The sequence below is a fragment of the Phyllostomus discolor genome, chromosome 12 (assembly GCF_004126475.2).
Source record: "Phyllostomus discolor isolate MPI-MPIP mPhyDis1 chromosome 12, mPhyDis1.pri.v3, whole genome shotgun sequence".
NCBI classification, from domain to species: Eukaryota; Metazoa; Chordata; class Mammalia; order Chiroptera; family Phyllostomidae; genus Phyllostomus; species Phyllostomus discolor.
In genome coordinates, this window is record NC_040914.2 from 1,018,552 (window position 1) to 1,042,075 (window position 23,524).

The window sequence follows — 23,524 nt, forward strand, 5'->3', positions numbered from 1 at the left end:
AAAAATAACCTTAGAAACAAATGGTGTTGGAAAGCCTGGACAGCTCCATGAAAAAAAAAAAAGTAACTCAACCATAAGTTTACATCACACACAAAAATCACAAAAATAAACTCAAGATGAAAAAAATACGACAAAAGTCCTAGAGGAGAAAATAGAAAATCTCAGATAGTGTACACAGCAATTTTGTCACTGATATGTCCCCTAGAGCAAGGGACATAAAGGAAAGAATAAACAAATGGGATTTCATTAAAATAAAAAGCTTCTTCATGACTAAAGAAAATGTTCGCAAAAGGAAAAGGAACCTAACTGTACAGGAAAACATATTTGGCAGTGACATCTTGGAGAAGGGTTTGATCTCCAAAATATATAAACACCTCACATGACTCTACACCAGGAAGACCAGCAATGTAATTAAAAGATGAGAAAAGGACCTGAACTGAGACAGGACCTGAAAGGACCTAATTAAGACATACAGAAGTCCCAGAAACATACTGAAGGATGCTCAGCATCACGAGCCTCCAGAGAGATACCAATTAAAACCACAATGAGATACTACTTCACACTGGTCAGAATAGCCATCATAAACAAATCTACAAACAGTAAGTTCTCATGGGCTTGTGTGGAAAAGGGAATCCTAGTGCACTGTTGGTGGGAACGAAAACTGGTGAAGCCTCTGTCGAAACCACTATGGAATTTTCTTAAGAATCTGAAAATGGAATTGCCTTGTACCCAGCAATTTCATGGCTGGGATTATACACTAAGAATCCTGAAACACTAATTCAAAAGAACCTCTGCACCCCAATGTTCACAGCAGCACACTTCATCATAGCCAAGTGCTGGAAGCAACCTAGGTATTCATCAGTAAATGATTGGTACAATAAACTGAAGTACATTTGCACAATGCAATACTACGCAGCAGAAAGGAAGAAGCTCCCACATTCCCCAACAACGTGGATGGAACAGGAGAGCATTATGCTAAGTAAAGTAAGCCAGGCAGTGAAAAACGACTACCTTGTGATCTCACTTTTAAGTGGAATCTAAATAATAAAACAACAAGCAAGCAAAATATAACCAGAGGCATTGATGTTAAAACCAATCTGACAGTAACCAGAGGAGAGAGTTGAGGGAAGCTACATGTGAAAGAAGAGAAAGGGTCTTAAATGAACATGTCTGAAGGGCACATGGACAAAGTTAGAGGGGGATGGCATTGAGAGTATGATGTGAGTGAGTGTGAGGTGGGGGAAATTAGTGGTTAGAAAATGGAGAATACTGTATTTAAACATCAATAAAATAATAAGATATTAAAACATCAAAAACTATCAAAAAAGATCAAGAAAAATACAAATATGCTTGTGCCTACTATGACAAAAAAACATGTTTCCTAACATTACTATTAGAAAACATATTTTCTTTTTATCCTCATTTGTAGCTGGAGGGAGAATTGGAGGTCCAGATTCCTTTGTACATGACACTGTGGGACAGGGCAGGCAAAGATATTGGAGGCTCTGGGGGAGACCACAGATTGAGTGTGGTCATGGACGCTAGAATGTAAACTCCAGGTCATGGGTGTGGAGACCCTTTGGAGATAGATTTCCCCTCAGTGTAACATGAGCTAGTGTCAGTGGCCTGATGTACCTAACCCTTGTCTACCCAGGTAGAGTACTTGTCAACCCATTGACAAGTCTTGCCCAGTAGTCTTCTTTTAAACTGTGCAGAGACAAACCCACTACCAGGCCAGTAGACATAAGGAACACTCCACCACCACCGTTTCATCTTTATGGCAGCCCTGGCAAACTAATACATTTAATGGGACACTGTGAAGATGTTCTGGCAGTCCTGCTGAAGTAGAAGCAGAATTGAATGATCTCAATGTCCAAAATCATCGAATGGCTGAACACTGTGGAAACTACATCTTTTAAGAGATAATATAGAGATGACTAAGTTGACATATCTGACCTGTCTATATTATAATGGTTTGCCTTGGTCTTTGAAATGAAATATTATGGGGAAATAATCTAAAACTTCAGTTTCTTTTCATTTCTTTGTAGCCTCCCACCCTCATTTCATCTGTAAGACAATTGGCACTGACTGATCCACCAGAAATTTGGGGTCATAGGAAAAACAACAGAACAGCACAATGTGAATGTTCACGGGTTCTACTGTGAAGTGTCACAAATTTTTCTCTAATATTCTCTGAAATATGTGAGGAATGTCTTTCTCCTGTCCAATGTAACTGGTGGGAGAAGTGTAGAAGTCCAGATTCCTGTGTGCATGGGAATGTTGGACACTTTATCAAAAGCCCTGGGAGTGCACTGAGGAAGCCATCCCCATACTTGATCCTAGATTCTTGTTCTTCTCAGGTCTTCTTGGGTTCCTGTGAGTGGAGAATTCCCTAGCCCTTCTCTCACCTTAGACCAGCACTGGACAATGGTTTCTGCTTGGTGCACCTGCACCTTATCCCTGTAGTGTTTGTTGTCGCAGTCATGGACCAGCTAGTCCATGATGTCACAATTAGAAGGCTGCAAAGATATAGATGAGTCCTGAGATAGAAGGAATCAAGAATCTTCCTCCCAATCTGAGCTGGAAAAGGAACTAGCCCTTGAACAGGTACTTCCTGTAACTGTGCAGTGTGTCTGAGCTCTGCGAGTGGATATGGAGCATCAGCAAAAAAACAGAATAAACACATCCCTGATTTTCGCCTTCCTTTCCTGAGACAGGAATGTTGCCTATGCCTTTTAGGGAACTCCTGCCCATAAACGACTCTTTTCCACATCATCTTCCTAGGCTGCTGTTTCCTCACCTTCTTGTGTTACATCCTGTGACTCTGGATACTCCAGATGCACAGAGCGAAGTTGGGTCTGGTATAGTTGCTCTGAAGTGGGGACATTCGCCTGCACCAAGGCCTGCTTTACATGGAACAAAGACGAATGTAGGGACTTGAAAAACCATTGCACCTGGTCTGGACAAGTTACCAATATAGAAGCCATGGCCCTGAGGAGAGGCAGTTGGGCAACAGAATCAGAGTCTGGAATCCTGCTTCAATGCACCATACCTGGGCAGTCTTCTATGGGACAGGGCTTCTGTGCATGCCCATGGCAAACCAGGGGACAGCCCAATGCCAACCCTGACACCTGTGTTGCTATCCTAAGAGGAGCAGGCCTGGTAATGCAACAGGTTTAGCATGGGGACCCTGTGAGTCTTCTCTTTCCAATTTTCTTCTCAAGGTCTATGCACTGCCTACCTACCCCAAGCACTCATCTCCTGCTCATCTACACTGAAGTTAGGCATAGGTTGCTGAGCAATATCTAACTACATTTCCTCTTTGGTGCCAAGGGATGGTGATGAGAAGAGTTGACTATGAACAAGGGTAGACTGAGTGGGAGTGGAGTGTGGAGGGTTTGGGACCCTAGGGCAAATCACAGCCCAGCCTCTTTATGGTTGTATGGGGGCAGGGACCCCATCCACTGCTCTCTTAATTTTGTCCTCTTGGGATAGAAGGCACCAGAGCTCAGGGGTCCCTTGGAAATCAGATCAATTAGATCTCTTGTTGCCAGAACCTTCCTGCCACAGCCAGTGTGCTCTCAACACAGGAGGTCTTTGTTCTGGACCCAAGCACAACCCACCTTTTATCTCATATCCTGATGAGTGTCCATTGCCATTATTAGCAGGTAGGTCTTCAGGTGCCCTGAAGATCTTGATTGTATCAGAATTAATGGATAAGGGAGAAGACCTGAAAAAGCTATCTATTATAAATGACTGATTTATTGAGTAGAACTGAGGCCCTGGTTATTGTCTGCTTCATTCACTGAGTTACGTTAACTGGCCCTAGTAGGACCTATTTGTAATAGGTACTTCATACAAATTGTGGAATAAATAAAGTCCCACCAGAGCCAACTTAGAATGTAAGTCAGCCTCGAGACTCCTGCTATCTCCAGAGATTCCTAATGTGGAAATATCAAAGACAAGTGCAAAGCTCAGTGAAGTGCTTTCCCCAATATCTTGGATTGTTTTCCACTTGCTTTTGCAAACAGAAATGCCATAGGCCATGATGTGTGAGACAGGAGATTTTCTGTGGTAGATAGAAAAATAATTGGCATGAACTGTGAAACCCCATTTAGAAGCCCTATCTGCAGAGCTAGTTACCAACTGTGACCTGCTGAGATTGTACACACAGTAGTCCTTGCAAGATCATAATGTGGTTTGTCCTTTGTTGCCCCCCCCCCATTTCAAAGGGACTATCTGAGGCCCAGTGAGATGTGGTGACATGTTTATGGCACACCACTTTCCGTGGTCAGAATCAGAGCTGTGCTGAAAAAGGAGCACCTGCTCATTGGTTAGCAGATTCTCCCAGGGCAGTGGGGCTGGGGAGAAGGGCAGGAGCGTCGTACTGAAGGTAAATAGGTGGGGGATATTTCCACCCTCAATAGATGGAGTCAGGAATTCCACCAAATTCTTCTGTATGTCTCCCTGGAGGGCCTGCATTCTGCAGGCATCTCGCAAGTTAAAGATGAACTCAGCTGTACTCTGTGTGGGACCAGGATAGTCATCTGTTCAGTGACATCACCATGAATAAGCAGGAGGACTGAGGTATGCAGCTCATCCAACACTGTTAGACCATCCTGGACTTGTGCAAGGCAAAGGTAAGGAGAATCCATGCTAAATAGGATTTATCAATAGATTTTAAAAGTACCATCAATTTTTTATGTAATGTGGATATTTATTTAATTTTTCCTGTCTAGACATATTTTTTTAAGATGAGGAGTGACAGACTATCTGTAGTCATAGTCTTATAAAAAGCTTTCTACCCAAGAAACATCAAACAGCACTGTCATTATAGAGAAGAAATCACACAGGCTTGAGAATGTAAAATGGCTGTTCAAGGTCTAACCAGTTAGAAATGAGAAATGTCCAAACCTAGCAATGCATGGCATTTCCTTTTAGCTACCTGAGACTTATCTGTTCCTGACAGAGGTGGAAATGATTGAGGAACACTGTTCTTCCCTATTTGGGAAGTGTGTATAACATGCATAGACACAGCCTATGAAAACCAGTGACTTCCAAAATGACACTTATTTTCCTTTCTTGCACATTAAAACTCACTCTGAGATGCAGAAAAAACACTTGTCACGAGGATAAATGCCTGGTGAAACTATAATGGAGAAAGCTGGTCACCAGGCAGCAGCAGTCTGAGCAGATGACTCAGGTAGGTCCCATTTCTGAGGATGGAGACACACTGACATGTGAGACAAATTATGCTGATGAAAAATGAAAACCAGGGAATACTGTGATTGCCTTGGACATGTTATAATCAGATTGGTAATTTTTTTATTTTGATTTATTCTTGTTCAGTTACAGTTGTCTGTATTTTCCCAGCATTGCTCTAAATGTAAGTGAATGAGAAACACTTGGTGGGTGCAAGGTAGCAACCATCATCACAAAAGTTCTGTTGGCACTGTAATGGTACACTATTCATTTTGGAATCTGACTTTGGCTGCTAAATTTCACATGTTCATGTCCTTTTAGTTGAAGATAGTACAGGCAAACATTGTGATCTTAAAGGAGTCACCCAAATTCCATGTCTTTGGAACTCCTAGATTTTCAAAATATGCCTATATTTGTATCTCCTAAAAGACATTATTAAGTCCAAATTAATTCAGTGAGGTCTGTCTTACCTCAGTATGACCAGTAACTGTAGAGAGGAGAGGAGGAAACAAGGAGGCACAGAAGGGATTTTGTGTGACGCAGAGCTAGGGACAATCATATATGAGCATTGGAGAAACTGACCAAATGGAACTAGCCATGCCCACAACCACACTTCTGATACTCAGTCTCTGGAATTGTGAAAAATGAAGTGTCTGCGACTTACATCACCCAGGGTGTCCTATGCTATGGCATTGTCAGCAATATACACAGTTCCCTGGGACACACTTAAGTGATCTGCCAGGACTATTGACATGGAACATGAGATGAATGACACCATGTCTTCTAGCACCAAGAGGCTGCAAAGCTGTGGCAAACAACTTCCATTATTGGAGATGGTCTTCAATGACTATTGAACTCACTGCTCTGCAGGAGATGTGGGTCAGGTAGTTTAAAAAACAAAACAATCTAAAAACAGTAAGATAAATATAAAAATGTGCTTGTGGTCTACTTTTGTAACAGGGTGCAGCCAAGAGGGGGGTCCCAAATGGTCATTTGAAATGGGGTCCAGAACTCAAGGTGTCCAGGAGATTTTAGTATGTCCTTACCACCTCCCTCCCCAAGGTGTGGGTTGGGGGAAGGGACAAATGGAAGAGGGCCATTGAGAGGTGTTTCCTATAGCAACAGCCTTGCCGCTACCCTCTGGTGTGGTCATTTAACATATCTATAACCTTTGACTGGTTAGATAGATATGTTAAAGAGCTGTGGCCCTGCTCTGAGCCAGAGGAATGGAAGTAACTTCCCTACCAAGACATAACTGGGGGGCAGGTCCCCTGAGTTACAGCGCCTGTGTGGGAGCTTGGAGATTGGCTCCATGACATGGGGTCACACCTGCCAAGACACACAATGGCAGTCCAGTAAAGATGGAAGGATATGAGTGCTGGCATGTGAGGCTGATTGTAGGAGGAGTAGGAAATGGGGCTGCAGAGGAAGACTGGTGTGGGGATTTAAATCCAGATGCGGCAGCCATTGAGGAGAGAACCATGCGGCTTTGGCAGAGTGGAGACTCCTACAGCCCTGTGAGAGAGGATCACCATGCGGCTTTAGCAGAAAATCACCACTCAGCTTTGGCAGAGTGGTGACCCCCCCATCCCTGCAGCTTTGTGGGGAGAAGCACTTGGTTTTGGCTGTGTGGGGACTCCCGTGGCCCTGGGAGAGAGGACCACAGAGCTGGAACGGTGGATAGAGGACCACGTACCTTTGCCAGAGTGGGGACCCCCCACAGCTTTACAAGGGGTAACCACCACCCGGCTTTAGCAGAGATCCCGGCAACACAGCTGAGGGTGCTGGGAACCCAGGGAGGCCTACCAGCTGAGACAGATTACTGGGAAGAACCGGGGGCTGCCTGAGCCACGGACTTCTATTTCCTTTCCTGAGATATGGTACTCTGGACTGGGCAAAGGGGGAAGGAAGGACTGTGTCTGTTTGTGGGTGTTTTAAGGGACTTTAGGATTTTTGATGAAGACATTAGGTCACTACTTTAAGATTGTATAGCATAAAATAAACATTTCCTTTCCTTTTCATGAATCTCTGGCATTGAGAGACATCTTTCCTATAGATGGCAGACATAACGGACCTGGGGGTTTCTTGCAGTAATAGTATATGGTCCCAGGCCCCCCTTGTTTGCTCTGTAACACTTTGACAATAATATGCTTCTGAATATTCTTGTTACAACAAGTATTTCTTTTCTACTCTCCCTTGTAGCAGGAGGGAGAAAATGAGGTCCAGGTTCCTGTGTATATGACACTGTGGGTCACTGCAGGGAATTCCACTGGGGTTTCTGGGGGTGTCTGCCCATTGAGTCTGCTCCTGGGCATCTGAATATAATCTTGGGGTTCTTGGGTGTGGAGGCTCTCCTGAGCTAGCTCTCACCTCAGTGCAACATGTGCTGGTGTCAGTGGACTGAAGCACCTTCCCCGTGTGTCACACAGTAGAGTAGTTAAACCCTTCACAAGCTCTTCCAGGATGCCTTCATTGAAACTCTACAAAGACAAACCCCATAGCCAGCAAGTAAGCATCAGGAACCCTCCAAACAGCCTGTGGTTCTGCCTTACAGCAGCCCTGGCGAACAGATAGTCTATTGTGACTCAGTGAGGATGTTCCTGGCAGCCATGTTGAAGTTGACGCAGAACTGAATAATGTCAAAATCCAAAGTCTGTGAATGGCTGAACACTGTGGAAATGACCGCCTTTATGAGATAGTAGAGATATGAGTGAGATCTCATTTCCTAAATTGGCCAAATTACAATGGTTTTCCCCTGCTCTGTGAACTGAAAAGGTGCAGAGAAATGATCCTATATTTGACTTTCTGTTAATATTGTGTACAGAACCCTCTATTCCAGTGTGATGAGGTCTAAGATCTGGAGGTCTGGAAGGACAGTGGAGCTGCCTGCTCCACCAGAAACTTGGGGCTGGTAGGAAGATCAGTGACAAAAGCAAAATGCTAATGTTTACAAGCTCTACTGGGAAGTGTAACATATAGTTTTCCTAATATGTTCACAAACATGGAGAATGCCTTTTCCTGACTTATATTGCTGATTGGAGAAGTGGTGGTCCAGATACCCATGTGCACGCAATAGTGGGACACGTTAGAAACAGCACTGGGAGGGCCATTTGGACACCATCCCCATATACAAGCTTAGATGCTTGGCCCTCTCAGGTCACCTCAGGTTTCTGGGTGTGGAGAATCTCCTGCCCAGCTCTCACCTGAGATATTCACTTGTCAGTGGTCTGGTGCACCTGCACCTCAAGGATGTCACTGTTGGAGTTCTGCAAAGACAGAGCTGAGCACTGAGCCAGGAGTCTTTAGTAACCTTCCACAAAATCTGTGTTCTTGTGTAATGGAGACCTAGCAAACTAGGACACAGTCTATCAGAACACAGTGAGAATGTTCCTGGTCACACTGCTGAAATCACAGCAGAATGTCAACATGTCAAGGCATAACAAACTAATCACTGAGGAAAACTGCCCTTTTGTAGGGGAATACAGAGTTGTGTAAGGCCATAGCTGCTGACCTGGCTGACTTAAAGTGATTTGTGTGTTCTGTGAGATGCCAAATTGCAGACAAATATATCAAATATAGAAATGCCTCCCATGTTGATTTCATTGTGGTTTTAGAAGTACCACCCTCTATGTGTGGCAATGTAAAGATTGAAGATGTTCAAGGACAGAAGAGGTGACTACTCCACAAGACACACATTACAGGTTCTTAAACAATCAAAAGGAATATAATGGAACAGCAAGAATTTTTTTCTGTATGATTTTACAAATGTGAAAAATGGATTTCTGCCTTACCAGAAACCTGGTAGTAGGATTGGAGATACAGAGTAATTTGGAAGTGGGAAGGAGAAAACCTCAAATCCCAGATATGAGTCTAGTTATGATTCTACCCAAGTCATCCTGGGACCCTGGGTGTGGGCCAGCTGTCTCCTCAGACCAGCACTGGACCACCGTATTTCTTGCCTGGTGCGCTGATCCACTCTATAGGTTGATGGCATAAGTGAATCAATCAGCCAACTCTATGATTTCCTTTTTGGACTTCTGCAAAGACCAAGCCCAGGAACGGGCCAGGTGTTGTCACTAGCTTGTCTGGGAATTACCCCTGGGGAATATTCCCATCAAAATTTCTGCTCCCCACATCTGGAAGACACAGAGAAGCACCTGAAAACACATCCAGTAATGGAAGAAATAAAATGACACCTTGTGAGCCCAGTGCACAGAGGAGCTTGGTACCCAGCACTCACCTTTCATCCTGCCTGCCATGACCTGGGGAATGAACACGACAGTCCCTTCAGATTTCTAGCACTTAACAACCATCTTGGACTGAGAATGGGTACCCCTAATCCTGATCGCCTCACCACCTCCAACCACACATATATGCAAGAAGAGGGATAAGTGGTGTGATGCAGCCCAAGTGAGATCCAAGTGGGTGCTTGCCATGGTGGACATGCCCTTCATTGCCCACCATTACCCAAGGGTGTATCTTGCCAGGTGGTGTGAGTTGTTGATGATGATGGCTCTTGTTCCAGCATCTAAAGCAAGAGAAACTTTTCTCACTCTGGACTGTCTTTGGCCTAGAGCCTCGAAAAAGCAGGAAACAACACAGAGATATCCTAGTCACCTGACTGTGCACAGTCAAGTGACCTGGATAGGCAGTGTTCTCTAGAACATGGGTGCCCAGTTACCAGAGTTCTAATTTCTCTTGGGGGTCTATAACAAAGAAAGTGAGGTCTCCCCTTTGAGATTCTGTGACCTGAAACCCTTCTTCCAAACAGAGCCTCTCATACTCCCCATGGGATATTGAGTCCTCTCCCTCCTCTCTCATGCCTTCTCTGCATCTATACACTGATACCTAACACAGTCCTCTCCACAGCTCCCCAGGAACATATTAGGCCCGTGTCTTAGGGGAGAAAGCTGAGTTCAGAACTTTTTCTTACCAGTTTTGTGTCCTGAGGAAGCCTTTGTGCTTTCAGGGCCTCTCCAGTCCCCCAATTTGCACAATGAGGATCTAGAAATCATTTCCTAAGGGCATCCTAAGACATGAATGAGATAACATCTCTTCATGCCTGAGAGCTGACATCCCATGAATATGATGTTAAAAAATAGAGGTAAAAGAGTTACAAGAAAGGTCTTGGCTGGTGTAGCTCAGTGGAATGAGCATTCTCCTGCAAAACAAAGGGTCGCTGATTAGATTTCATGTCTGGCGCACATGTTTGAGTTTTGAGCCAAGTCCCCAGGAGGGGATTCTTGAGAGAAAATCACACATTTATGTTTCTTTCCCTTCTTTCTCCTTCTCTTCCCATCCCTACAAAAATAAATCAATAAAATCTTTTATAAAAGATTTACAAATACAAGTGGGGCATACCGTGGAACAGCACTCTGAGCAGGCCCAAGGAAAACCAGCTGAGCTTAGGAACACAGTGTCCAACTTAGCCTCATTTTCAGGTATGCACCCTAAGAAGATGAAATTACAGAGAGTCCAGTTTATCCTCCACCTGCATAAAACCTTCCAGTGCCTTTTGTTACACTTACAAACAAACAAACTGTCTCACATTGTTCCTTGTGTAGGAACCTTCACAGTGGCTTCTAGTGAAATATCTGTTCAATTTTTTTGCTCATTTTAAAATCAGGTTTGGTTTTGTTCCCCTTTGCTGTGAGTTGTAGTCTCACATTGGTTTCAATACTTAGAGAAAAGGCACATTCTTTTTGCTTACTCCTCTGTGTTCAAAATATCTTTCTTTCTCTGTTTCTTTTTTAGTTGTAACACAAAAGGCACAATGATTTTTCAAACATGACCTTAGAATGTGAAATTCAGAAATGAGTCATTCTACCTGGAAGAACCAGTGGTTTTTAAAAGACTTGATTGGTTCTTGACATTTGAATCAGTAGAGGGCAGGATGGTTCAGGGGAAAAATCAGAGGTCCATCAACCAAGAACCTAGGCACGGTCGCACTCCCCATGGAAAAGTTTTCATCCCTGCCTGGTGTCTGTTAACACATCTGCAACCTCAGGAGCTGGGTTAGAGAGAATTTCATGGACCTAGCATATTTTTCCTTTCATTCAATAAAATTATTATATACCTATTATCTTCCAGACAATGTGCTAGGTGCTGGAAAAGGATAGCAAACAGGGTGAAGCAAACTCCCTATTTGGAGTTTATATTCTTGTAGGGGTGATAGACAATTCATAATTTTACAAGTAACATCATTTCGGACAATGCTAAGACTACAAATAAAGAAACACAGGCCTTGTTTTGTATTATTTTTTTATTTTTTATTTTTATTTACTTTTAGAGTATGGGGAAGGGAGGGAGATAGAGAGGGAAAGAAACATCAGTGTGTGGTTGCTTCTCATGTGGCCCTCACTAGGCACCTGGCCTACAACCCAGGCATGTTCCCTGACCAGGAATCAAACCAACAACCCATTGTTTGGCAGCCCATGCTCAACCCACTGAGACACATCAGCCAGGGCTGGCCTTGCTTTTCTACTCTCTTTTACTAGTCTTGACTCATTCCAAGAATGTGCACACACAGAGTCCACTTTTCCCTGGATTTTAATAAACCCCTGTCACCCAGCTTGATGTCTCAGCTCTGATGTTACTAGAAGGCCTGCTGAGGCCACCATGGATAATATTGGCTCTTCCTAGTCCAGTCACTGTACAACATGTCACCTTGTTTTAATTCATTTGGAGCACTTAGGTGCTCCAAACAATATTGTCTGAATATTGTCTGAAACAATCTTCTTCTATCTTGATACATCATTTAGAAGCATGTGTTCTACAAAAACCAGTTTTATAGTTAATATGCGGATAGGCAAATAATTTCATTTCTATCTTGTCTAAACTGTCACCTAATCTATGGAATGAAGGAAATACTTCTGACCTATATTTTAGAAGTGTTCTGACAAATATCACCCCTACAAATATTAATAAATATTTGGAACTGAACATACTTGTATTTATGCATTTATTTATCTATCTGTTTTACATCTAGTAAAAAAATCATATGCAGATAAGATATTTCTCTTTCAGTACAGGAAATCAGACAATGCTCTTAAATTCTCTAAATCTCAGTTCTAAAGCAACTGACAATCTCCTGCTTGCATGGGTTTTTTTTTTTCAGGTTCTTCAATAATGTAATGGAAAGCTGCTAACAAACTGTCAATATATAAGGACAGTATGCCTCCTAGAGTGTCACTGTATTAGGATTAAGTTTACTGAATATTTGGAAAAGTTTCCAGCACACTGTGTCAGTGTTCTCTCACCAAAGGCGTAAATTTTGACTGGAGAAAATAGCAACATCACCACACTATTGAGTCAGATTCTCAACAGTGTGTCACAACAAAGGATAATGCAAAGTGCAATGCAAACAGAAAACATTCCAGTGTATACTTTAGCCCCATCAAGCAAAGAAACCACTCAGACACCAAACTGTGCCACTCCTTCCAGCCTCCTCCAGTGCAGACCCACCACACTGCAGCACTGAGGGTACCAGGGCCCTACACAGCTGCCAGCAACAGACAGTATCTCTGAGGAGTTTTCCAACAAAAAATAGCATGAGGCAGATGTCAGAACTAAAGGGAACTTGCTTTCAGGTATAGGAACATTGGCCCAGAGAAGTGGAACATTTCCTTAAGATTAAATGCTCCTTTACAGGGAGAGAGCTGCTACATCCACATGGCGAGGTTTGAGTCCAAGGTCTAAGTAAACAACAGAGCAAAGTAAATTCTTCATTTCATTTCCTACTAAACATTTATTGAGGGGACCTTTGACAGGATACAAATATTTTGAAGATAACAAATTTGATATCCCCCCTAAACAGATCTATATATGTTTGAAAAAACTCCATCAGCCTTGTCCTACTCTCTGACTAATCACTATATTATACCACCTGGCCTCAGTCTTCGTGAAGGGGAGAGACCTCATGTCACCAAAACCTATAATATTATACTACTGAGAGAAAGATATTCAGCAGAAACAAAGGAATGCTCAGGCTGTTTGGTACTGAAGCTCAGTTTTAAAAACCCCTCCCCAAACACCCAAAATCTAAGGTAAGTTGCTCTTTCAGATAGAAAATGCCCCCTTCTTTCTGTCTATGAACAGGTTTTGGGAGCTTAGAATCATAGAGTAAAAGTGAAAAGAATAAAGAGTTTTCTTTAGAATGGTCAGTATTCATTCTTTCAGGAAATCTCGAGACATCACTGCCTATAGGTAAAATTAAGACTCATTTTCCTGAGGTTTGCCAGGTTGGAAGTCTCATTTCAGTTACTGCAGAAACTTAACCCTTGGCTAGTTTCTAACTGCCTTTCTCCTAAGTCCCCTGGGGCTTACCAAACAAGATCCAGGTTAAGGACACAAAGGTCTGAATCCACCCATCCTTCCTCTCAAGGAATTTACTGCATATACACACTTGAGAAAGGCTCCTCCTCAACTGCAGGGCTCTGCGTGCTCTTTGGGTGTGAAGCTTCTCAAAGGGCTTTGGTGTTGGGAGCCACCCTGCCTGGTTTCAGGAACTGTAGCCTCATTAATGGACAAAAAGGTCCCACAGCTAGGACTGAGTAAAAAGGCCTTGAGACCATGAGTCACTAAGGATACAGAATGTTTCCTCCTGGTAGGAGTGCAGCCCCTGCCTTCCTCATATCCCCCCGCATGCCCAAGCAGCTGCCTGGCTAGCCAAAGATGGATAAGATGTCTTAAGGGAGGGACAACCTAAGAAAGGCACAGTCATGAAGGGCAATCAAGGAAGGATTTAGGGTTCTATAAAGAAGGGGCAGAAAGACCCTTACCCCTCAGCATTGTCATACATAGCCTTAGTCCTTATTCTGTCTGGAAATTCTCCTAATCTCTTGGCTGCTTTGCTCTCCAGGCCTGACTCAGACTGAAAACAATGCTACAGGCAGCTGCTGCCTTGTATTGGAACAGATGGCTCCCAAGGGAAAACCTGGCTAGAGAAAGAATATACATTGTTTCCTTTGAGGCTTACTCTTCCTTGTTGGTATGAATTAGACACTTGAGCTAAAGCGAACCCTGACCTCCAAGACAATCCCTGTGTTTCTTAACTATTATCAGTAAATGATGTCATCTTTTCAGGACTGTAGCTTTTTGGACAGTAATTGAGGAGTTTTACCTGCATATTATGTATCTCTGTGAGAGCTGAACTCATAAAGATGCAGGGAAGGAGGTGTTCGAGACCCTTCTCTTCTGAGGCATTGGTCACCTTTCCCCACCAAGCAGACCATGTCTTAGTAGACTTGTTCTAATCCATGACAGCAGAGGAGCTCTGAGGTCAGAGCCTTCCCAAACTATGGGTTCCCTGCTGAAGCCACCCAAAGCCTGAATTTTCCCTTTGGTTTTGGGAAATGGGAGGAGAATGTCGCTTTTCCTGATGTTGGGTCCCAGATTACCACCTGGCGCTCAAGGCAACACTATCTCCAAGTAGACAATTTCTCCAGCTTCTGACTCTACTTCCAGATAATACTTCCTTAGGAAGTGGTCATGGCACCTCCATGGTCAGACCATCTCGGCTCACAACCTAGGGCAAATCTGCTAGCCTCTCTGTATTTTGGCTTCCCTTATGACAAAGAAAGCACTCCTAATTAATATTGGCCCTGGCCAGGTAGCTCAGTGGACTAGAGTGCAGTCCAGACACATCGAAGTTGCAGCTTCCTTCCCTGGTGTGGTCAACCAATGAATGCATAAATAAACGGGAAAACAAATTCATGTCTCACTCTCTCTCCTTTCCTCTCTTTCTAAAATCAATTCAAAATGTTTAAAATATAATAATTATTATTTAATTGGACTACTGAAGATCAAATTACATCACTATACTTAGTGCTAAGAATACCATTCGATGTGTAGTGAGCACTGATACATGTAAACTACTGCTTTTGTCAACATCACATGTATCTGTTCATCTGTCCCCACTCCATCCTTAAGGAACCCATGAAAAAATTTCCTCTGATTCCAGAGCCCCGCCTTTCAGATCCTTTCAAATGACAAGGTGTGTAAAATCACTGGGGTGCTATGGGAACCTACTTGTCTGTGAAATCAGAAAATGCAGACAATCGTTTTCAGAATTTACTTGGTCATTCTACGTGTACTGAAAGTACCACCAAAGCTGTGTTATTGCACTCTGAAAGTTAAACTCAATCTGAGAGGTCAACAGCTACCAAATGAATTAATATGGTTTCCAGGAAGGAAATGAAGATTCAACATCCTAATACCAACTTTACTCTCAATTAGGATCAGATTGCTCTCCAAATATCTTGAGGTAATATTGGATCATAATCCCTGGAGCTACAAGACCAACATAATGGGCCCACTCCAGCTTAATTTCCAACTTGATAAACATGGCAGTGACTCTGAGCCACATAACATCATCAGAAGCATCCATCCATTTTCCCCAGAATTTACATCACTTCACTTTGGCCCCTTGATTTCGGTGGTCCTGCTCTCACTTTTGCTCTCACTTTTCCCATTCATGTAAACTCTGAGTCATTGTTGACACCTCTCTTCCCCTTCCTTCCTGAATTTAATAAACTACCAGCAAATCTGCTGCTCTTGTTGCAATAATATGCCCTCCCCAGCAGCAATAGCATAGACTTCTATTGAAACCATCTTTGAGGGGTAACTTCCAGCTACAGGCAGGGGAGACCCCAGTGGTAACCTGGGGGTGGGCTTCTCCAGGCTGTCACTCCTTCCTGTTCTGACCACAGGAGAACCAGCTCTCACCTGGAGCCCAGAAGGGAGGGGAACAACTGGGCAAGTGCTTCCTCCCTGTCCAGAGCATCAACAGGGGACTTTCCTTCAAAGCAGGGCCAGTCTCCAGGCAAGGGAATGTCTGTGTCCTAAAACACAGCATGGTTGGAGATCTTCAGCCCTTTTAGAAATTCTTTGAAGATGTGCAAAAATCTTGTCAACAGCAAGCTTGTCAACAGCAAGCTCATCAACAGCAAGCTCGTCAACAGCATGCTCTTGTCAACAGCAAGCTCTTCTTCCTCTGACAGTGGTGGATCCTGATGGTCTTTCACATGAAAGAATTGGTGGACAATCAATTTATAAGATTCTCCCGAAATTGGAGAAGATGGCGGGGAGCACAGTCCACTTGCCCCTGAACACAGGTGAAACACCTAGACGATCTTCTGAGGAACAGAGTGAACAGACAACAGCACTCCAACATATATGAAGATTGGACGCCAATTGTGGAGGATATTTAAAAATCAAGTGGTTAGGATAGTCCTTCAGGACAAAAAGGTCCCCGGGGACAGCACAGGGACCAGGGTGGCTGCAACCCCAGGTCCAGTGCCTGCCTGGTCTGCCACAAGGTTCTTGGGAGAGAGCTTGGTCAATGGCTCCCTCCCCCACCAAACAAGTTTTGAGGAGCACTGGAAGAGATCTGCTTGCTTGACATCACAGGGAGGGGGATAAGGATGAAGAGGCAAGCACACAGGGGCTGTGTGCATGCACAGAGACTCTGGACACTGGCTGGGGAGAGTTTAGCCATGACTGGCCCTGAACCAGATATTTCCAGGTCTGGTTGGAGTGTGAGGCTATCTGAGAGGCCAGGCCCTTATATGGAATGGCAGGCTTGAGCAGGAGGACTTTTTGAAAAAGAAAAAGTGAAAAAAAGACACTCAGTGGCTTTTTGAGTAATTCTCTTACAGTAGCTGCCCCAGCCTCCTGCACTCCCTATAGACCTTCCAAGCCAAATCATGTGGCACTCCCCCGGTACAAAGAAGGCTCTGAGCTCACAATGGAAGACCTGCGGAGAGTGTGCACACAAACCTGCGGGGCCACAGGTCCAGGACAAAGTGTGCCTGACCACACCACCCAGAGACACTGTGCACCAAACCGCTGTGCCCCCAGGGAAGCAGCAGAGGAAGCACCCACCTGCATCTGGAGTAGCAGCCAAGGTGGCACCCCTTCCCTGCAGGGCCGACTCGCTCACTAAGAGGAAAGCAAAGACACCCTCACAGAAGAGAGCTTCAGACTCCCGGGAGTCAGCAATCCCCAAAATGACTTAACTCAGTGGGAAGGCTGAACTGACCTAAAGGGGCACTGAGAGTCCCTAGCATTTAGGACAGCAAAGAGTGAGAAGGTGGTGTGTGTATTTCCCCGAACTGGTGCACCTCAAGACAGCTCAACTGGTGGAATGAGGGCCTAGACCCATCTCAGAAGGGTACTGGGGGCTGGGCAGGGAACTGAGGAACTGGCCTGGGGGCTGGGGGAGTGCTGCTCAGGAAGGGAGAAAAGCAAACACAATTCCCTCTCAGCCTGCTACACCCAGGAATACCAGCAGAACTGACTTGGCCAGTTTGAAGCCAGCAGGGGGCTTTTGGTTTTAAATTTTATTTTATTTTCATGGTTGTTGAGGTACGGTTTCCTGCCCTTTACCCCCCTCCAAGCCCATGCGCCAACCCTCCCCACCTTCCTTTCATTTCTACCCTCCGTATTAGGGTCTATGCATCCTTTATACTAATTTCTTAAAACCTTTCTCTCCTTCCCCTGAAATTCCCTCCCTTCTCCCCTCTGGTCTCTGTCAGCCTGGTCTCAATTTCAGTGTCTTTGTTTATATTTTGCTTGTTTGTTTATTTTGTTGATTAGATTCCTGTTAAAGGTCAGATCATATCGTATTTGTATTTCACCACCTGGCTTATTTTACTTAGCATAATGCTTTTTATGTAATTTCTTTTCTTTTAACTCCTCCTTCCTTGCTTTCCTTCTTTCTTTTTTTATTCTTTCTTTTTTTGCCTTCTTATCTCTTCTTCCTTCCTCCCTCCTCTTCCTCTTCCTCCTTTTCCTTCTCCTCCTCCTCCCCCTTCTTCTTCTTCTATTAAATTCTCACAAGTGGGACAATAAACCTGGAACTGTGAAAAGACCAGAGTTGGACCTAAAGAGTGGTCATCCCAACAACTGAGACAGTGAGATAAATTTCACTTTGCTATCTCAGAGAACTTGAAAGTTATTTTATATCAGTATTATTACTTACTAGTCTTATATCTTTCATTTCATTAGTATTTTTGTATTTCTCTTCTTTCTGTTTAGTCTTCATCACTGGGCTGGTTAAATTTCATTGTTTGACTGTTTTCCTTTGTTATCTCTTTCATAGTGTATTTTTAATATCCCGTGTCTCACTTCTCTTGTGTTCCTTTAGCACACTACTCCAGTTCCAATACTTCCCATTCTTGTTATCCAGATAACACAGATTATGTCATATGATTGTTGCTCTATTATTATAAATAATTGCTGTTGCATACCATTATAAATACTATACAACACCCCTCCCAGATTTTAGCCCACTTCACTGTTTCCTGAACTTTATTACTGTGGTGGTTAAATCTATTTTGTCCCACAATACACCTATTTTCTCTTTTTCACTCTCATTTTGCCTCAAGATCTGACCTCCTATAGGCTCACTGCTTTCTAAATCCAACTCACGATCCTCCCCCACTAACAAGAGTCTTATCTTCTTTCCATCCTTTCTAAAAAGTAGTTGGTTGGGTAAAATATCACAGTTAACACTATACATATCCCAAGGATCTCCAATCCCTTCTCTATGAGTTGGTACTTTAAATTTCATAGAATACGCTCCTGCTGTCTCAAACTGTTTTCCATTCCCTCTGCAACTGATCACAAAAAGTGTAGGTAGAAGCTGTGAACACCAAGGTACTTGCTGGAAGTGGAAACACACCAACAAAGGGACTACCAGCAGATAACAATGGAAGAAGTTGGAGGAGGTAGTATAAGCCACACTAACTCAACTGAGGAGCTATCTACAAGTACAACTAAATGGTGGAGAAATTACCCAGAACAAACAAGTGAACAAGGGCAAGAGAGAATCCTCAAAACCTTGCACACTCAGAAGAACAAGCTTCAACACAACCTGCCTACATGTGCACAACAGAACACAAGAGGTGGTGGACAGAGTGATTCTCAGTTAAAAAACTGGAAGGAAGGACCCACCAAAGAAAGATCCAACAACAATAAAAACACAAAGACATACAGAGAGCCAACATAAATCACAGCCCCAGACCAGCAAACTTGGGAGATCAGGAAGACTGAACCACCGAATCTCACAGGTCTTCTACCATAGAAGCTAATACCATAAAACCAGGGAAGCAGAACAGAACAATTAAAGAAGCAACGGCTACCACGAAGAGTCTGACAAAACATAGAAGACAAAGAAACAATCCCCAAATGAAAGAAAAGGCAGACGCCTCAGAAAAAAATGCTACATAAAATAGAGGCAAGTCGACTATCAGATACTGAGTTCAAAGCAATGGTTATAAGGAAGCTCAATGAGCTCACACAGAATTATCAAAAACTGCAGGGAAACGACAAGGAAATCACTGCAAACAATATCAGTGTGAAAAAGGAAATAGAAACTATCAACAAGCACCAACAGGAAATGAAGAATACGAATTCTGAACTGAAGAACACAGTAGAAGGACTCAAAAGAAGGATCAATAAAGCAGAGGATCGTATCAGTGAGATGGAGAACAAGGTAGGAAAAAAAGACACCCAGAATGATCAAGAAAAGGAAAAGAGGCTGAGAAAGAATGAAGAGAGGTTAAGGGAAATGCAGGACAACATGAGACGCAACAATATCCACGTAATAGGGATACCAGAAGGAGAAGAAGAAGAGCAAGGGATAGAAAACCCGTTTGAAAAAGTAATGATGGAAAACTTTCCTAATTTGACTAGATAAAAGGTCACACAAACCCAGGAAACACAGAGAGTCCCAATCAAGAGGACCCCCAATGAGGCCCACTTCCAGACACATCATACTTAAAATGGCAAAATTCCAAGATAAAGAGACAATCTTAAAGGCAGAAAAGGAGAAACAAGAATTAACATAGAAGGGAGCCCCAATAAGACTAGCTGCTGACTTCTCAATGGAAATGTTCTAAGCCAGAAAAGAATGGGAAGAAATATTCCAAATAATGAAAACCAGAGGTCTGCAAAAAAGGCTACTTTACCCATCAAAGCTCTCAATTAAAATGGAAGGCCAAATTAGGAGCTTCCCAGATTTAAAAAAAAAAAAAGCCTCAAACATTATACCTCCTCCAAACCAGCTCTGGAAGAGATGCTAAAGGGATTGCTTTAAGAATAGGAAAAAAAATTATCGCTTCTCGGCCTTTTGGCTAAGATCAAGTGAAGAATAGGAAGAAAAACATTGAAAGACAGGAACACAAATATGAAAAAATGACAAAGAGTAAGTAGCTATCAATACTATTCTTAAATGTAAAGTTGATTAAATACCTCAATCAAGAGACAAGGAATAGCAGAATGGATAAGAATCATGACCCACCCATATGCTGCCTACAAGGGACCCAACTAAGAATAAAAGAGCTACACAGACTGAAAGTGAGGGGTTTGAAACACGTATTCCAAGCAAATGGAAAGGAAAAGAAAAAGCCTGGGAAGAAATACTCATAGTGGACAAAATAGACTTGAAAATAAAGTCCATGAAAAGAGATCCAGACATAATACTCAAGGGAAGAATCCATCAATAATACATAAACATTGTAAATATGTATGCACCCAACATAGCAGCATGCAAATACATAAAGAAAATCTTGGAGGACTTCAAGAAAGATATTGACAGCAACACAATTATAGTAGGGGATTTTACCAAACCCCTGTAAAAATTGGACATAGCTTCCAAATGAAATATCAACAAAGTTATTGTGGTATTCAACAAAGCCCTAGATGAAATGCAGTTAACTGATATCTATCTATCTATCTATCTAACCTTTCATCCCAAATTAAATAAGTACACATTTTTTTCAAATGCACATGGAACATTCTCAAAAATAGACCATATGATAGGACACAAAATAAGACTCAACAAATTCATGAAAATTGAAATCATATCAAGATTTTTCTGACCACAAGGGCTTGAAAGTAGAAACCAACCTCAAGGAAATACCCCCAAATTTTCAAACTCATGGACATAGAATAACATACTATTAAACAATGAATGCTTGAATTATGAGATTAGGGAAGTAATCAAAATGTTTCTGGAAACAAATGAAAATGAACTCACAACAACCCAAAATTTATGGGACACAGCAAAGGCAGCCCTGACAGGGAAATTCATACCAATACAGGACTACCTAACAAAGATAGGAACATTTCAAACAAACAACCTAAAACTATGCGCAGAAACACATGAGGAACAACAACAAACACAGCCAGAGCAACTAGAAGGAAAGAAATAACTGAGATCACAGCAGAATTCAATATCATAGAGAATAAAAGAACGATTCTTGGAATCAATGAATCCAGGAGCTTGTTCTTTGAAAATGCAAAGAAAATGAACAGCTCTTTTAGCAAAATCATCAAGAAAAAAAAGAGAGTGGACCCAAAGAAACACAACCAGAAATGAAAGAGGAGAGACTACAACTGATACACCTGAAATACAAAGGATTACAAGAAATTACCACAAAGACCTATATGCTAAGAAATTTGAAAACCAAGGTGAAATGGAAAATTTCTAGAAAAATATAACCTTCCAGACCTCAATGGAGAAGAAGCAGAAAGCCTGAACAGACCGATACAATCTAGTGAAATTGGAACAGTAATCAAAAAGCTTCTGACACACGAAATCGCTGGACCAGATGGTTTCATAGGAGAATTTTATAAAGCATTTAAGGGATGGCTGAGCCCCATCCTCCACAGGTTATTACCAAAATTCAAGAAGATGGAAGACTCCAAAACTCTTTTTATGAAGCCATCATCATCCTAACCCCGAGACCAGATAATGACATAACAAAGAAAGAAAACTCCAGGCAAATATCTCTGATGAACATAGACGCTAAAATCCTCAACAAAATAATGGCAAACTGCATCCAGCAACACTTTAAAAAGATCATACACCATGATTAAGTGGGATTCATTCAAGGGATGCAAGGATGATGCAGTACTTGCAAGTCAATGAATATAATGCCCTTCACAAAGAAAACAAAAGACAAAAATCACATGATCATATCAATATATGCAGAAAAAGCATTTGTAAGGTACAGCACTCATATATGATAAAAGCACCAAGCAAAGTGGGAATAGAGAAAGAATTTCTCGACATAATAAAGGCCATATATGTGAGACATACAGCAAACATCATACTCAAAGGACAAAATTTAGAGCTTTCTTTCAAAGGTCAGTAACAAGACAAGCATCCCCGTGTTTACCACTCCTATTCCACATAGCACTGGTGTCCTCACCACAGTAATCAGGCAAGAAAAAGAGATAAAAGGCACCCAAATTGGAAAGGAGGAAGTAAAACTGTCATTGTTTTCAGATGACGTGATAGAGTACATAGAAAATTCTATAGACTTCACCAAAAATCTACTAGACCTAATCAATGCATTTGGCAAAACAGAGGGATACAAAGTCAATACTCAGAAATCAAAGGCATGTTTGTAGCCCAACAAAGAAATATCAGAAACAGAAATCAGGAAAAAAACCCATTTGATGTAGCAACAATAAAAATAATGTACCTAGGAATAAACCTAACAAAGGAGGTATAGAACTTGTACTCAGAAAACTATACAACACTGAAGAAAGAAATTAAGGAAGACAAAAACAAATGGAAGCATGTACCATGCTCATGGATTGGAAGAATTCACATCATCAAAATGGCCATACTACCCAAAGCAATTTATAGATTCAATGCAATCTCTATTAAAGTAGCAATGACATATTTCACAGATATAGAACAAACATTTCAGAAATTTATGTGGAACCATAAACACCCCCAAATATCTGCAGCAATTTTGGGAAAGAAGAACAAAACAGGAGGGATCACAATACCTGATATCAAACTGTATTATAAGGCCACTGTAATCAAAACAGCCTGGCACTGGCATAAAAACAGGCACATAGACCATTGGAACAATACAGTGAGCCCAGAAATAAACCCAAGTCTCTACAATCAACTAATATTTGACAAAGATGGAAGAAGCATACAGTGGAGTAAAAATAGCCTCTTCAACAAATAGTATTGGGAGATCTGAAAAGCTACATGCAAACAAAATGAAACTTGTTCACCAACTTACATCACAACCAAAAATAAATTCAAGCTGGATAAAAAACTCAAATATATGTTGTGACACCATAAAAATCCTAGAGGAAAACATCGGCAGGCAAATCTCAGATATTCCATTCAGCAACATCTTCACTGATATGTCTCTTAAAGCAAGGGACATACAGGGAACAAAGAATGAATGGGACCTCATCAAATTAAAAAGCTTCTGCACGGCTAAAGAAAATAGCATTAAAATGAAAAGAGAACCAACTATGTAGGAAAACATATTTGCCAATTGGA